Source organism: Castor canadensis, chromosome 2, assembly GCF_047511655.1.
Source record: "Castor canadensis chromosome 2, mCasCan1.hap1v2, whole genome shotgun sequence".
Lineage (NCBI taxonomy): Eukaryota > Metazoa > Chordata > Mammalia > Rodentia > Castoridae > Castor > Castor canadensis.
The window spans coordinates 22,278,923-22,292,657 of NC_133387.1; the positions used below are offsets into that span (position 1 = coordinate 22,278,923).

The following is a 13,735-nucleotide window of genomic DNA, read 5'->3' on the forward strand; positions in this document are numbered from 1 at the left end:
CGCATAACTTAGACTTAGCCTCCTACACCCATTCTCCTGGGCCTCTGTCCCCTGAATGAGCACAGCCACTCTGTGGAAACCACTTTGGGATCCAGGGCTGCAGTAGCACCCAGAATAACCTGGTCTTGTATGGTGGACTTGCTGGGCCTCCTCCTGGGTCATGCTTCAGAACTTTCTGCTTCCTGCTTTCCTGAGTTTCTTCCAGTAAGTTCCATCGTTGCCTAAGAGACACAGAGTTCATTTCTGTTACTTACAAAGGGAAGCTCTGATTGACATGCCCAGGGTGTCACTGGTCACCTGGGGTGGTGCTACTACATTCTTCTGAATTTTACATCGAGTCAAGACATATCTTGAGACCGAAAAGAGGACAAAGTGTCACGATGGGATTGTTTTTTCCCCCGAGTGAGACCTCAGACCTGTTCTCTGAGGGTATGACTAACCCAACCAGATGGAGCTGGGGCGGCAGGGAAAGGGGGTGACTGCCAGCTGCCACATGCTGATTTGTATTCCACAACAGCCCACGTCGCATGTCAATTGTGTGGGTAAACAGCTTCACCCATGGCAGATCACAGGACTCAGTGGTTTTATCTTGTTAAAATTGAGTCTAAACAAAATAGATAAGTTCTATACCATCACTAGGAATTAATCCACATGTGGTTTACCTTCTGAGACATTTGCCATCGTGCCACATTTGCCTCACCGTATACACAGGCAGAGTGGGTCACTCTTACCAATTTAATTTGCTTTCAGATGTATGTGAGGCCTACTTTAAACCAAATTATTTTGAAAAAATAGCATCAAGGCAAGGGAAGTAATCTCTGTGGCAAACAGAAGAAGGTCTTGGTTTTTCTTTTTCCCTCTTCAGGAAAAAAAAAATGTAGGGGGTTTAGTTTTGATTAAATGCCTTAGCCTTGCTTTGGTATTTATCTTCTGGTGGCAGACCCTGATGTAGTCACAATGTATAATTCCATTAGCATATCTCTTAATTCATTTGAGAGGGGCTTCAGCACACTGGGCAGTGTGATGGAGGTTTCTTTCTTATTTCCTTAGTAACTTTATTTCTTTATCAGTAGGTTGTTTAAAAGGAGCTAAAGGGACTTGTTTAAAGCCAGTCAAATTATTAAGTGAGAATTTAAAGGTAAACTCAAAAGCTTTTTGGTGGGGGAGGAGGAAGGTTAAATTAAATAAATGAACAATGCTTCCACTGCATGCATAACTGATGGCAAAAGATATCGCAAAAGTGCCTCAGATTTATAAAGGAGGTTTTATCTTTGTGTTTTTAATGAGAAAAGTGATTTAGATCATGTGTTTGGACTCCTGGGCATAGTGTGGCTGAGCCGCTAAGTGACCTTGTGACTCTGTTTCTCCACCTGCACCCCATGCCCATCTTTGTCTCTTGCCCACCACAGGGGTGATACTAGGAGGAATTAAGTGGTGAGCTTTCTAAAGTGCCTTGGGTATCTGCAGAGAAAGAGGAGGGCAGATGGAAAGCAGATACCACAATTCTCATTTGTCTGTGCTAATGGGAGGCAGGGCTCCCAGAGAGAAATGAATTGTGTTGATAGTGCCCACAGCTTGAATTTCAGCCCTCCCCTCCCAGAGGGACCTTTTAATTCTTGTTCTGGCAGGTCACCTCCCAGGCTGGCTTTTGCTTCCCTCTTTTCCTTGCCCTGTACATCCTTTTCTGGAAGTGCCTACCTACCAGGAAACACTGAAAAGATGGACAGCAGGTGGAAAGAGGAGAAGAGGCTAGGGTGTCAGGGAAGCTACATGACAGATAATGCGTTCTGGGACTTGCTTGTATGGTACAGTGCTTGTAATCCTGTTTTCTGGGAGAAGAATTTGAGGTGCCAAAAATACACGTGATACGCAACTTTTCACAAGTGGAGTTTGGAGGGACTGTGACAGATGTCTGTCCTTGCTATTAAAAATTGTAATTCTTATACATCTGAAAGGGAGAACAGAGACAGCCTTTTCTGAGGGCCCAATATGTATCTAATCGTGTGCTAAGTACTTTATATGCATTACATTCTTTAAAAAGTGTTTCCGAACTTAAAAAAATGGACCTTTATGAGTAAATTTTTGAGCACCGCCAACATATGTACATGCATTTATTTAGGAGTTATATATATGCTATTGTAATGTATTATGTATATTATATGCACAACTGTATACATTTTTAAAGAATAAGAAGTATAAATAGACAAAGTTGTGCTTTCTCCCTGCATTCCCATGGGGTTGTGGGCAGATCTCATGGCCCACTCTGGGGATTTCCATTCCTCATAGCCTGCTTGACATTCAGGTGTTGCTGCTTCCATTTTGTAGATGAAGTGTAGCCAAGATTATTTTAGTGATTTGTCCAGAGTTGGGGCTGGAACTGCAGATCCAGTCTTTCCCTTGTAATGCACTGCCCCTCCTCTCCTGCCTCCCATACAGGCACATCCCTGAGCTCCTGCTACCCACTGTTGCCTCTGGTTTCTGCCCACAGTTCCCATGTTGGTTCCATCAGCAGGGGATGACTCTGTATCTTGTCTAGTCCAAATCAATCAATCCCATTCCTCTTTTCCAGACACTCACTTTTCCAACCTCCCTTGCAGAGGCCATATAACCCAGTTCTGACCAGAATCAAAAGTAAGGAGCTTCCTAAGGAATTTCACTTATGTTAGAAGAGAGAGCTCCGTCAAACAGGCACCCCAGCGTCCTTCTTCTCCTCCCTTGTGTCTTAAATATGATCTTGCAGAAGAGATGCCTGGAGCTTAGTCTAAGAGCAGAAAGCCAACTTGCTAAGGGTAAGATGTGGAAAAAGTGGAATGAGACCAGCTCTGGCAACCTCACTGGGTCCCTGTGCTGAGCCAGAGACCACCCACCTCCAGGCTGCTGTGTGAAATGTGAAATGTCATTACCGGTTAAGCAGTTAGCTGAATGTTTTGTTACTCTCAGACAAGAGCTTTCCTAAGTGACATAGCCTCCATTCTAATCAGCATCTTCCATCTTCAGTTCATTTCCTCAGTTCCCTTCTGTGCTCAGTCTACAGGTTAACTTCTAAGAAGGGAACTACCTTGGTCCATATGACATAAGAAGTTGTGTGGCCCAAAGATCTTATTAAAGCTCTGAGTGATTTTTCTAACTGTGTCCTGTTTTATCTTCCCCAATTATATTACTCCATGTGTAGTTGTGTGTTTATAGTGGATTGTTCTATCTCTTTCCCTTGTGCAGTTCAGCCCACCACCAACCCTTTCATGGTCCCCAAACTTGCCTTCCTTAGAACTGAATATTTATTCCTTCTGCATATCCCTTCTCACTATAGCCTCTTCCTATTTGCTCTTCTCCTAACTCTTTTTTTTGTCCTTTAAGTCTCAGGCCAGATGTTATTATCACAGGGCAGTTTTTCCCAACTGAGCACCTCATCCCCACTATAGCATGTATTCATTCTCTTCCTAGAACTTATCACAGCCAAACGTCATTGTGTTCATTCATTTAACTTGTTAAGTCTTGCTTCTATCCAGAAGGTACATTGCACAATGGCAAGGACATTGTCTGCCATAAGCTCTATTTAACCCCAGTACCTAGACTAGTGCTAGGCACATCAAAGGAGTTCAGAATCAATTTATAGAACAAATAAATAAAAGAAAGAAAGAATGTATGTGAGTTTCCTGCTTGTGTGGGTCCTTGGCTTTATTCCCCAAAGGAATATTTCTGTGTTTATGAAGTGAGGATACCACAAGGTAACACAATCAGCTTCTAAGGCAAAGTGCTAATTAAATCTTGCATTGTCATCAACTTTCCACAATGTAAAATCCTAACTTAGAAGAACGTATATTAATCTTATTATTTCTCATTGAGACGAACCTGATTTTTTTAAAACATTATAACAAGAGAGACATTGCTAATAATAAAAAAGAATAGTTACAATTTGAATGTGGTGATATGATCAGAATCAAGAATTGCTTTTCGAATGACATGTTCCTTTAAGATCCCGCACTATGGCGTGAATCCTTTTATCTTAGTGTCAACAATATATTACTACACTTATTTGTTTACTGTTTTGACCCCAACTCACCTGAAAACCCTTGAGGGTAGCAACTGTGGCTGGAACAGCTTTGGTCTGCAGGAGAGTACATATGGTTGGCATCCCAAAAATGTTTTTTTGAATGGATGATTCTAAACATGATATGAGTTGTACAAGTTGGCATATTTTGCCCTACAATTACAATGAAATGTTTTAAAAAATCCTTTATAGTTTCATGAAAGTCTGTGCTATCTGTTTCAGTCTTTAGCAGACTACTTTATCATTATCTTATTACTTTTTTCTTTTCTTCTTGCTCATTTTTTCTTCCCCTTCCTGCTTCTTTCTTTCTTTTCCTTCCTTCTTTCTTTCTTCCTTTCTTCTTTCCTTCCTCTTTTATTGTAGTGTTATGTCCCAATAGCATGAAGAACCAGGAGGGGAAATGATGATCAAGCCTGAAAGGTGTTGATAGTCACTGTGGAAGAAGAGAGAGGATGCTTCAGTTTTATTTGTGGGAGAAAAGGATGATGAGGAGGTTGACAGTTATGATGGCAATATGGAGAAAGCATAGATAGGAATGCCAAAGGGACAATTGGGTGGGCAAATTGTGACTCCTGCAGAAGAAGCAAACACACAGTCCTTCACAGAGAGATACATTTGTTGATAGAGCAATTTCCCTTGGAAGAGAGGAGAGAATGCTGTTGTTCAGATTATATAAGACAAACTAGAGTAAGAAAAAGCAGTCATTATTTATAGTCTGTCTACCCTGTGGTCAGGTGTAGGACAAAAGCCCTTTCTAGCACCCAAGTTTATAGTACCTGGGATGAATTGACACAAACTGACATCATGCCCATTACCTGAGACACTAGATCCTCAGCCTGGTTTTTAGGTCCTTATTAGCTATAGAGAGCTTCCAAGGCTTTCTATAGTAGGAATGGAGGAATGCAAAAGGTCTCCCTGGGGAAGGGAGAGACCATATAGTGAAAAGGAAGATAAAAGCAACATGGGCCCACAATGGAGAAAGACTGGGGACCCTTGGGTACATGAAATGGAAGGTGGGTTGAAACTAAGGAGAAAAACTGAAAATTCAGAAGCCTGAATTCTATGAGCATCTGGAGGAAAGTAATGAAGAAAATGACTCTGTACAGGCCAGCAATGGGCAGTGGATGGCACAACTGAGGAAGGAGATGTGTGGTCCAGAGTGGGAAGAGGTGGAGCTTCACTGAGCTATGGATCTGTTCACTCCATCTTATGCATTGACACTGCCTCTGACTTCCCTCCTTAGTGGTGGTCTTGGGTATTGATGATCTTCCCTACATGTTACCTCAAAAGCATTCAGGTATTCAAGTTCAAGTCAACAGATATTACGAAGTGAAGGCCATGCCCATGGTATTGTGGTAGACACAACAGTAGACACAAAGAAACTGAAATGTCAGACCCTTGAGACATTGGAGGTCATTTAATCCAAATTCCAACCTTCACTTAAACATCACCTAGTTCCTCCCTGAACATGCCAAGTGGTGGAGAATTCACTAGAGTTCACCAGGAAATTATTCTGTCCTCAGAGAGAGCTGTGACTATTAGCTTTACACAAGATAAATTCCGTTCATTAGTATTTATTTACAGATCTTAAAGTTATATAAAACTAATGCAGAAACTCAAATATTGACAGCCCCTCAAATATTTGAAGCTTTCATTTCATCTTGATTCTTATTTTCTCAAAGTTGAACATTACTAGTTCCTTTGGTTGTTTCAAATAATACCAGATTTTAATTTCCTTTTGAGCTTGGCCACTGTCCCCTGAATGTGCTCAAATTTATTGTAAAGGGCCTTGAAACAATAATCCAGGTATGGTCTCTCTCAAAGTGGAGCAGCACAGTCATTGCTCCCTTTAGGACTCTACTCTCTATTAATGTACTGTATAATCCCATTGACTTTGGCTGCATCCCACTGTTGATTCATACTGAGTTTATTTTTAACTTTAACTTAGACTTAAAAAAATGTGGTCAGGTCTCTTTGGTGCTGTAATTGTAAAGTTCTTCTCTATACCCATATAGAGGACCTTGGTTGTATTCTTAATATGCTCTATTTTTAAAAGCTTTTCCCCATAGTTTCAGCATGCAAAATTACTTTTGAATGTGGATAGTATATTCTCCAATGCTAGGCTCTGTTCAGACACTTGTAGTCTGAGTAAAACAAGTCTTCTTGCTTCTACTTTAACATCCACTATAACTTGATGATTCATCCAAATGAAAGCAAAATTAACCCCTTCTTAATCATTGAATAATTAATTGCAGAGTTCTTTACCGATGACCTCTTGAAGAGGCACCAAATGCAGGAAGTCCATCACACCGCACACTCTGAAAGACTTCCCCTAAACCTTCTTGTCATTGTTCCTTATGGTCCCTCAGGATCCCTGTCCTTACAACTTTCTTGCCAGGAAGCTCCCAACCTCTTCTTTGATTCCCTCTCTGGCCCTTGTTCCATCCCCACTGCCAAATCCCTTTTCTTTCTGGAGATCTCTATATTTCCAAATGCAGACCTGTTTAGAGTCTTGTGCTGTTTTCTTTCCTCAGCATGATGCCCCAAGTCAACGCCAAAATTGCCAATTAACACTGGAAATGTCTGATAGTAAACAAAAGTTCCTTTCTCCTTAGGACAAAGGAGTGTAAATACTCATGCCTAATATTTTTATTGTATTGCAGTCATAGACAAATTTGATGACCAAATCTCTATCTTTATCCAAGTCATTAGTAAGTGTGTTGATTAGAATCAGTTCAAGAACAGAACTTGGATACATATCCCAAGAAAACCATCCCTCATGTTGTCTTGATGCACTAACGAACATCTTTGAGTTTTAACCATCGAGTCCAAGAATCCACTAGCCCACATTGCCCCTCGTTCTACTGGGTTTTTATTTAAAAGTCTATTAAATAGATGCCTTGATGCTGTTCAGATATTCTCTCTTATGTTTCCTTTATCTTAAAGCTTCACAGCCTTGTTGAGTTATGGAGTGAGGCTAACCTTACAAAGTTTGTTCCTCATGATTGCTATGAACTGGGTATTAACAACTGCTCTCCATTCACCTGTGGAAGCCCTGACTCCACTGTGATGGTATCTACACATGGAGCCTTTGGGAGGTGATTAAGTTTAGATGAGGTTTTGTGGTTCATGAAGCTCCCACTTACAATGGGGTTAATGTCTTTACAAAAAGAGAAAGAGATGCTGAGATCTCTGTGCATGAACTGGGGAAGAGCCATGTGCGACATAACCAGGAAGAAGGTCTTCACCAAGAACCCATCCATCCTGCTACTCAGATCTGACTTCCAATCCCCAGAACAACATGAAATAAACATTTATTGTTTAAATCACCCACTGTACAGTTTTGTTATAACAGCCCCAAATGATTCTAGGCTTATTCTTAGTGATCGATCACATCCTTTTCTAAGTAATCAATTCCTTACCCTTTACTGATCCAATTTCTGGGCCATGCTCACTTGTTCACGTTTTTCAGAATTCAAAACTAGAATGACATTTGCCTGTCTGTAGCCTTTCTTTACCTCTCTCTTCACAGTTCCCCATAAGATAAGATTAGTAATAATACTGAACTTTCTCACATTTGTATCTGAACGCTTCTTGATATTATCATATTTTGTACTTACACTATCTCTGGGTGTTAGTTGCCATGGGTTTACTGACCCCTGTCCTCACAGCCTTCTTCCTGCCTGGAAGCTCTCTCCCCTGCCTCCCTCCTTGGCTCCTATTCCATCCTTCTCCTCATTGCCAAATCCTCTTTCTGGAGAGCTCCATATATTTTCAAACACAGACCTATTCAGCTTCTCTCCATATTTCCTTACATTTGATGTAGTGTGACTTGTTTTAGCATGGAAATGATGTCCTGCAGCATCCCTGGAATCTCCCTCTAATCAATCTAGCACCAAACAGAAGTCCTCAGGCCAAGTAGGCTGCTGTCTGGTCTTTAGGAAAGGAGAGATGAGGGATCGTTCTCTGGGACATTTACCCCATCATGCCTGTGCAGATGTCTGACCTCCACAGCATCCCACTAAAGAGGAACAGCACAGAGCATACAGTAGGAAAGTAGAACAAAGGCAAGCCCGAATATGATACAGATGGGGTGGAGGAGTGGTTGGCTGGGTTTGAGAAGCGAGAGAGCAGAGGACTGACTGGTGGTGCGATGAAGATGATTTTAGCAGAAGTATTTTTTGTTCATTTTTAACAAGCTATTTAAAAAATGGGGACTGTAGTGCCTGCACATGGTAAAATGTCAAAAAGAACAAAGGATATACAACAAAACAATAGCACCCTGTCTCCCATTCTGAAGTTTCTGCTGTTAAGCTTTTTTGGTGCATTCTTGCAAAATGTTCTATGAATATGCAAGCCTATATAGATAAGAGCAACACATTTCTGTATATTTAAAATATGCAAATATACATATACCAAGACACTGTTCTCCACTTAGTTGTTGTTTTGCAGAGCTGCATACATAGATTTACATTATTTTGTTTACCGTCTGCCCAGTGTTCTAATGTATGGATATACCATAATTTTAACAGTAGTGCTCAGAGGGAATAAAAACAGAATTGATGCCAAACTCAGGGTATTAATCTGAAGTTTGAAACGTAGAGAGGAAATAAGAGATGTCAACATATTTATATTTTGAGCTCCTTATATACCTTGAGTCAGGTCACCTCAATATCCCTTGCTTATCAAGGAAAGGAAATCACACATCACTTGATTCTAGCGTCAAAAAACATAGTAAGACCCATTAAATATATACAGCTAATAGAAGAGTATATATTAATATTGTCTTGTAATCTAGAAGTAATGTGTGAGGAGAAGAGAATCCTTCCTTTGGCTATAATGACACGGAGCTGGGTTGATGCCGTTGGTGAATTGATGGTGCTATGGTTTAGACAGTTTGAATGTTTATGAGTTGGAGGCTTGGTCCTGGGGGAACAGTGTTGAGGTGGTGGGCTTTTAAGAGGTGGAGCCCAGGGTGAGGTCCTTAGGTCATTGCGGGCATTGCTCTTGGAAGGGATTAAGGTAGTTCTCCTGGAACACTTGGGTTAGTTCTCGCAAGGAACAATCTTAAAAGGAACAATCCTGGTTTCTCCTCATTCTCTCTGGCTTCCTGTGTGGAGATGTTATCTCTCCCTCTTGCATGTGCTTCTTTTAATGGTGAGGGCTTCCACCATGAGGTCTTCATCAGAGCTCACCCAGAACTGTGAGCTAACTTAGCACTTTTTCTTTATAAAGTTACTCAGCCTCAGGTATTTTATTATAGCAACAGAAAATGAACTAATATAGATAGTTTCCATTAGCAATCAGATGGGCAGGCTGGTCTGGGCTAATCTATCTTATCCAGGCCCAGCACTGACCCTCACTAGTGGTGTGCTAGCTAGAAAATGTCTACTGTCTGACTCTCCACAAAAACAAGAATCCCAAGTTGTAATGTGTGCTGGTTGTCATGGTGCAAATGTTTCACAATGACTGATTTCCAGCTCCCAGCATGGCATCATTAAATGCACAGTTGGGGAGAGATGGCATGGTAAGCTCCTCCCAACTCTCATGTGCTACCACACACCACTGGAACCTTCAGCTTTTTATGGGCACTCCCTCCCTCTGAAACCCATAAGGGCCACCTCATGTTTGCAGAGCCTGATGTCAGCAGGAACAGGTTAGAGGGAAACTCTTCCAAAACACAGGAAAGAGAAAAAAGAGCCAGAAGGAGAACAGACCACAGAGTCCTGGAGGGAGACATTAAAGAGGGCCTAAAGACTGTCCTCAGAACCTCCTGGAGGCAATTGTTTGTGGCTCATTTTCTACTCTGACTCAGGATAGGCACTTTTTCCCTCTTCTCCTTTCTTTCTTTTTTGTTTGTTTTCTCCTTGCCCCTTCTTCCCTAACCTTTTTGCTTTCTTTCTTACTCCTTCCTTCCTTTCTTCCTTCCTTTCTCCCTCCCTCCCTCTCTTTCTTCCTTCCTTCCTTGACAAGATGTCACTATGTAGTCAAGATTGGCCTTGGACTCTAGATCCTTCTGCCTCCATCTCCTGAGTGCTAGGATTACATGCATGCACCACTGTGCCTGGCTTCTCACTAACCTTTGTGCATACCTGGCCCTACTGATGATCCCTGGGCACTCCTGAGTTCTCTAGAAGCTGCTGGAGAGAAGGCAGTACAGGACAGTCCCCATGGAGAATTGCAGGGAGGAAATACTGGGCTATCAGGTTCCAATAGTGCCTTAGTCTCTTTTTATTGCACTTTCCCACTGTCCTGGGACCTCCCTCCTGCCATAATGTGTGGTTGGGGCAGGATAAGTCTGTAGCCTCACAGAAATTGGTGCTCTGCAGACACAAGGTCCCACCCTGGGGCCTCACTCAACCTGGCCTTCTGATGGCTCTCTGCCGGAGGCAGGAGCCATACAGCTCATTAAAATTAACATGACTTAACACGCTTTCTATATCACTCTGGATGTCTCTAATTGGTGAAACTCTAGAACTGCTCATCGCCCACTTCAATGAGTGCTGGATTTGAACATTCTGTGTGCTGATAGCTTCCAGCTCCTTGGTTGGGTTTTCTCACTTCTACTTAACAAATTGAGATGTGCTAAGAAGTTTAACCCTGGAAACCTGAAGAGAGTTCTTGGCATGACATGTCCTGGTGCCCAGTCCTGCCCAGTACAGGGAGGTCATGCATTAAACATGCTCACCTTTGTCCATCTTATTATAAAACTAAATGAGCTCAAACAGTAAGAGTGAGAGGCTCCTGGGGCCAGGGGATGCCTTCCTCTCTGCAAGTCACTGCATTTGCCATATCTCGCTACATAACAAATCATCTCAAATAACTGGCATAAAACATCTTATCTTCTAAAGAAGTCTCCGACCTCTTTAGAAGATTCCAAAGCCTGAAATCAACTGAATACTTGACTGGAGATGGTGGATTTGTTTCCTTGGTATATCCCTCATGAACTTGGCAAGGTGCTGGTTGGTGAGAGGCCTCAGTTCTTTACCATATGGCAGTTTCAAGTTACCCAGTAGACCAAGAGGGAAGCTGCAATAGAAGCCTTGGACACATTGTCACTCTTGCAGTAATTTGTTGGTGACTTAAGTCACTGAGTCAGTGTGAGAGGAGTCTGTATGTGGGCATGAATAGCAGTGAGTGAGGATTATTGGGGCCATTGTAGAGGATGCTTACCAAGGTTACTTAGAACAGATTATCATCTTGCAAATGTGTTACTAGACAAGAGCATTCAACTCATCAGCAGAGACCCAGCTTCATTACAAGGAAAACAAGGCTTCCTGTGGATGCCATGAACTATAACCAGTCCTTGGAATTCAGACATCCTGTGTTTCCCGTGTCTCCTGGGAGTGAACCCCTAAGAAGGGTCACACTGATGTATTTAAACTTTCTTGTTGTAACACGACATGGATCTGACCAGATCTGGGACTCTGCTATTTCTGGCCAATGTAGTTGGGTCATACCTGTCCCGATTCCATCTCTCGTCAACCCACTGAGTCCTTTAACTTCTATTTTCTGAGTTGAAAAGATATGTTTGCTTGTTACCTGAAAGAGAAGGGAATATTCTGTAGAAAGTGTAGTGGGAAAGGGGGCTGAGGAGGTGGGAGTAAGACTTAGACCATGGGAGATATGGGGGCTCTTTGGGGGTCTGGATGACCAAGATCTACCTGTGTGTGTGGGGAAGGGGGAGGGGAAGATCCTCCCTACCTTGGCAACAACCTCTCAGGTAGCATAGGAAGCTACAGCAGTCCTGCAGGGCTGGCGATGTGTGGCAATATAGGCAAGTGGCCTGGTACTTAGGAGGGCACTCTATTGCTGGTGATGCCAGGATGTCTTTCCATCAATTGTCTTGTGGGCAGTGGATATAGTGAGGAGACCTGTGGAAAATGACAAGATCACACTGATTGGAGAGCACAATGACCACATCATGGGCGGAGACAGGGAGGGGCTGGTCAAAGACGGCCATTGACTTGGATGAGCAGAAGAGGCTGGGGTGAGATTCAGATGTTAACATCTGCATCCTTATTACACACATGGACTAGTGAAGCCTGCAGCAATTTGGGTCCCACGGAGTTCAAGTCACACTCAGGAACTATGGTGACATTAGGATGTTCCTTCTTCTGCCCTCCCCCAAGGGAAGCTGCTTCTTTGTCCTATGCTACTGTCCTATGTCTCAGAACCATTGGGTTAGAGGCTTCTTTAACCCCTAGGAAACTGAGGAAAGAGTGAGTTTGTTTGAATGGACTGAGAATCTGAAGAGCTGCTCCAAACGGCAGCTTCCAAGGAGATGCAGATGGAAGGCTGCTGGAATGCTCGGAGGACGTCTGGTAAATACATAGGGAAGGCAGAAGCCAGTGGGCAGTTGGTTCCCTTTTGATGTGCAACTTTTGCCGCCCCACCAGGGCAGAATCACACGGTGCCAAAAGTTCTCTTCTCTCCATTCTCTACTGGGATTTGGGACAATGTCGATATTTCTGCTCTCCTGCAGGTGGCGCCACAATGTAGGTTTTCAAGCAGCCGCCGGCCTGAGGTTTTTATCCCGTGCGCAGTGCAGCCCTAGCCATGAGGCAGCTCTTAGGGGAAAAAATTTCTCTGTAGCACTACCAGGCTCTGCAGATTTGTTTAACGATGAAATCTGGCTTTTATCAATGCAAATAGCAGCTCGGTTCCTGGGCTAATAAAATGGTGGTAGCTAAGTACAGGAAAAGTTAGAGATTTCTTTCTCCTCTTCTATTACATCTGGCCCTTTTATTCAGCCATGAGAGATGAGATAATACTTTTCTTCCCAAATCTGGCAATAAACCGCAACCAAAATCTCACAAAAATAGCGTCATTAGAAAAATAGACTCTATGAAGAACTATGTCATTTAGCTTCTCCCTCTTGTGGCCACGGGGGCCAGACAATGACCTACCCAGTTTCACTACCAGGCAAAGAGTAAAGTAGGTGACTCACCAGTCCACTGTCAGCAGGAAACAGACTGCCCACGCGTGTCTCTCTTCCTGCATCACCAGTGGGTGGGGGTGGCAGAGGTCCGAGAGCTACAGGGCTTGGACCTAATGAAGAAACATGCTCTGAACGCTTGTGTGAGGCTGTCTTTTCCAGTGTGTTTATTCAGAGCATTGGCTCACGACAGCAGACAGCCTACTCTCACCTCGTCTCACTTGGAAAAAAAAGATGGGCTCATCTGAAAAGCCCTACCATTTCTTGATGTGCACATCACACTTACCTTAGAGTTTCAAAACACACAACAGATAGTGTCACCTTTGAAAGCCACTGTAGCTCTGAGGGGCAAATGTGGCAGGTGAGGGATGATAGAGCTGGTTAGTGGTAGAGCCAGGAAGAGGGCAGGAGTCTTGTGGCCTCCAGTGTAGAGACCTTACTCACCCCCACTCCCGTTCACCAGAATGCAGGCACATCAAATGGGCCCTCAAGTCCTGTGCTGAAGTCACTTTTACTTCTCTGCTCTTCCTTACAGTGATCGCTATGCAATCTGACCCTTCAGCCTTCCTTCATACTGCCTGTTACTCAGTGGAAGGAAAGGCAGTGTGAGGTGGAGTCCCATCAAGAGCAAAGGAACCTGCAGCCCTTTCCCTCCCTGCCCATGGTTGTTCCAGCTTTCTGCACACGTCTTCCCTGTCATTTGGCTATTATTACTCTTCGGGCACCACATGGCATTCATTTCTCTGAAT

General features: G+C 43.1%; 1 long non-coding RNA gene across 1 annotated transcript; it reads right to left on the bottom strand.

Moving 5' to 3' along the window:
- Window positions 1-2,207: 2,207 nt before the first annotated feature.
- Window positions 2,208-13,264, bottom strand: LOC141417122 (uncharacterized). Its single transcript, XR_012441738.1, has 4 exons — window positions 12,999-13,264; window positions 11,753-11,922; window positions 11,509-11,590; window positions 2,208-4,481 (listed from the first exon to the last, which is right to left on the bottom strand). It is a non-coding gene; the product is annotated as an uncharacterized lncRNA (long non-coding RNA).
- Between the last annotated feature and the right edge of the window lie 471 nt (window positions 13,265-13,735).